Here is a 4207-nt window from a genome sequence, read left to right as displayed (position 1 = left end):
GTATATATATCTCTTATTAGAAAATGTTCTTTTGGAAGCCCGTAGCAGCCGTAGCAGAATTTAAAAATAGAATTGCTTGCTCCTGAGCTAGGATAGAAATAATATTCATGATCTCATGAAGGCCAATTACATCCCCTAAAATACTTTTCAAATGATATAGCATTGACTCTATGAGGGAAATAAATCAAAAGAACAGCCCCGTTGCCCCAGAAATGGACACTACTGATTGTCTTACCTAATAGCTGTTCTCGGTTTGTACTGCCCTTGTTCTCACGACCTCGTGTAATGCCAAGGGAGCACTTTATGACATTAGCTCTGAGAAAGCTGCCTGAAGCTTCTGATTTTGCACTTGTTTGGGGAAAAGGAGATCATGCCATCTCCTTGAGACAGATGATGTATTGAGAATTCAAAGGAAACACCGTGAGCTGGCATTTACTCTTCTTAAATTGTTTCCCTGCACCAAGGATGGAATCTATAATACAGTCCTTTGAAGTGTCCATTTATTTTAATAGGACCTCAAGCCACATGCCCTCTTCTGTGGCAACTGTAGTCAGAGTCCAAAGTGAGATAAGGTGGCTTCAAAGTCTTATTTTAAATTTCACTTTCTTAGATCAACAGCATATCTATCTCTCTCTCACACACACACACACACACACACCCCACACTCCATCCATGGAGCTACCAAACTGACTTAATGATAAACCAGAGAAGGAAAACCAAACTAAAGCTTTCCTCACTTACAAGAGGAAAAAAATCTCTAACATACCTTTTTATTTCTCTCCTGGCTATGGTCCTCAAGACAGACAGTCCCACCAGCTCGGAGTACAGTGCTCCTCCTTTGTTTGTCATAGATCCCAACCAGCAGCACCCACCCCTACCTGGTTATACAGCCTCAGTCCCCACCCTTCCTCTGGTCCTGCCAGGTTTAGTTTTCTTCCATGGCTCATTTTTCTTTGTTTTATCTCCTTGCTTTAGTTCTCAGAGAAGGCTCTTCACCCCAACTTGACCTAGTCAGACTCAAAGCCCTTCAGCACAGAACTTGGTGACCTTTCTGTCCCTTTTTGTTTCTCTTTTCTCTAACTCACCATTGGTGAACATGGACTCCTACAGGTGGTACATTTTTCAACAAAGAACATCAGGCTAAGCACAACATGATGCCACAGTGACTGAGTAGTGTTTTAAACTAAGCCTTGTATTAGTTTGTTTTCAGTTGCTACACCTGGACACCAGAGAATGGTTAATTTATAAAGAAAATATATTTGTTTATTATGGTTCCAAAGACTAGGAAGTTCAGGGATGAAGGGCTGTATCTGGTGAAGGCCTTCTTGCTGGTGGAAACTCTCTATAGAGTTCCAAAGTGACACAGGGCATCATATGGCCCTTTCTCTTTATATTCCATCCAAGCAACAAGTCCATATGTTGGTGCTCCCATACCCAGGGTGTAGCTTCTCTCTTCAGTAATACCACCATCTACAACCATGCTAAACCAACCAGTGGAAGAATTGGCTTCACTTAGCTTTGTGCCAGATGTTTGATTTCTTACAGGTGTGAAGATTAAGGAAGCAAACACCAAGACTGTGTCCTGAAAATTGCAATTATTATAAGAAAGACACTCCCCCAGTGATTCATTGATCCACTAATCTCCTCCTGATCCATTCATCTCCCAAAGGCCCCACCTTCCCAAACATGATTAGCATATGATTTTGAAGTTTAAGCTTCTAACACATGAAATTTGGGAAACACATTCAAATCATAGCAGACTGTGAAATGGGTTTCCGTCTATCCACTTTTCTCATCTTCATTATCACCTTATCACCTTTGCTATTAGTCCTGTCTTGGGAACTCCACTGCAACTAACTAGCTGTTCAAACCACTTGTTCTGCATCTTACATTGTACTAACCTTCTTCCTAACCTAGTGCAAAATGGGCTTTTAAATTTATCTTCTTAGCAGCCTTTTTAAAGAAAAAAACTCAGTTCTTCTCGTCTCCCCACCACCGTCTCTTCCTTTCTTTCCATCTGTCACCCTTCCTCCCTCCTTTCTTCCTTCCCTCCCTTCCTGAGTCATAGACTCTAGCCACCATTGACCCACAAGAGTGGGAGTAAGACCAGTCATACAATTCAAATTTAAATCTGTCTAACCCCAAAGTTTAACAGGTACACAGACCTATCTCTAGAAGTGAAAACTGGATAAGACTGGTTAGAATAGAGTTGAGCTAATAAATTCTGTGGTTGGAGCAAATGAGGAAAGAGTCCACTGAGCACTGCTGGTGGCATAGCAGCCTGTGACCAGTCCACTTGGGAGGGCAAGTGCTCCACTGTAGAGTAATTTGGTATCTCAATAGAAGTATGGGGGGTGGTCAAAACACATGGCAAATGTTTACATGCTAAAAAGATTACAGTAAAAGGCACATTGTCATTAATTCCCTTCGAAAATACTTTCCTGTGCTTTGAACAAACTTACCCCATTGTTTTTGTCACTTTCTGAAGCAGTTCTGGAAGGTCTTTCCAAGGCGTGGTATAAAATACAGTGAATACAACTACCAGGTGCCTTCCAGTGCAAAAGAAGGCTTGTACAAACATTACGGTGCTTCTGCATCAGCCTTATTTGCTGGATCTGGCAACAAACAGCTTCTGGTCCTTCCCCGAAGTCAAAATGACCCTCAAAGGTAGATGTTTCTAGGCAGCCACGACAGCTCAACTAAAGACACAACTGTGACAGAGAGTGGGAAGAAGGAGGGGATGCCGTGTTCCAAGTGAGGGACAGAATTTTAAAGGAGGTAAAATGGAAGTGCATTTTTTTACTTTAAGAAACATTAAAAAAATTTAGTCATCCACCACACTTTTCTATCACATCTTGTATCCCCTTGTATTTCCTAGCCATCTAGCATCTCATCTGGAATTGCTATTAAAGCACACTGCTGCCTCTAGGGATCCACCCATGTCAGAACATAAAAAAAATCTTCTTGGGAAATGAGTATGTAGCTGTGAAGTGACCTCCTCCAATATATTGTCATTGAAAGACATTGCTTTGGGAACAGAGGTATAAGGCTTGAAGAAAACTCAATATTAAACGTTTATCAGGGTGGAAAAAATAATCAGTAAACTAAGAAGTAACAATGCTTTTTAGAATGGGAGTCAGCACTATAATTCCTTTAAACCTGAGACAAAAATATTACCTGCTAGGACATGATATTTTTACAATAAAATTTGAGAATAACTCCCCCCAAAAGCGGAGTAATTCTGCTCCCAAGAAGGTGTACTTTTGAGCTATTCTTTTCCCTGTAGTTACTCCATGTAACTGAAAACCCTGAAGTCATTATATATAGAACAAACAGAAGAAGACTCCAAAGGTAAGAAAAGAAAATGAACCGTCTGGGGACTTTGGAACCCACAGAACAAAACAGGGCTGAGTTCCTCAGGTATCCCAAACCTGGAAATGAAGAAGTTGCCAATCCAGAAATGCCAAAGGACACAGACAAAAATAACCTCAGCAAAAATCTTCTTTCTGTAATGAAGGAAACAGCAAATGAACAGTCCAATAAGACAGAGAACTTTTAAGCTGTAACTCTACTCCATCCAGCACCACAGAAATAATTGTGGTCCAACCTTTATCCATCCAATGGCTCCACCCTAACCAAGCTATAACAAACCTTCCTGACACTATCCCTTACCTCCACCATTCCCCCAGGGTGATGTTAGAAAATACTGAATACAGAACCAGGGATTTATTGCTGTCAAATGGTAACAAATACCCCCACAACAGTATCAGTGGAGACCACATGAGATCCTGGACTTCTAGCCTCACTCAGCAGTGATGTGGTACCACAACCTTTATTACTTCCCTTCCCTAATCCCAACAAAGATGATGCCAGAAGAGGCCTAGAGGAGAGTTGGAACCTTCATCATGGCAGTGAAGCAGTTATGAGGCATTCCTACTCCTTCTAGCCAGGAATATATCAGTGGAGGAATACTGAGAAGCCAAAACAGCTACATGAGGCGGAAGTGATCAGGAATCCCCTTCACGGCCAATTATTATGGCTTAGTTTTAGATTTCCCCCCAAAGTCTAATGTACTCATAGGTGGGGCTTTTGGAAGGTGGCTCAAGCATGGATGTGTGATACTAAATTATGACTGTGTGATAGCTGAATCTGTCCACTGGTTGGTTTAGCATGGTTGTAGATGGCGGTATTACTGAAGAGGGAAGCT

This window comes from Fukomys damarensis, unplaced genomic scaffold (assembly GCF_012274545.1).
Source record: "Fukomys damarensis isolate Sample0158 unplaced genomic scaffold, DMR_v1.0_HiC HiC_scaffold_27, whole genome shotgun sequence".
Taxonomy (NCBI): domain Eukaryota; kingdom Metazoa; phylum Chordata; class Mammalia; order Rodentia; family Bathyergidae; genus Fukomys; species Fukomys damarensis.
The sequence above is the reverse complement of the archived record's forward strand: the minus strand, read 5'-3'. Positions refer to the sequence as shown.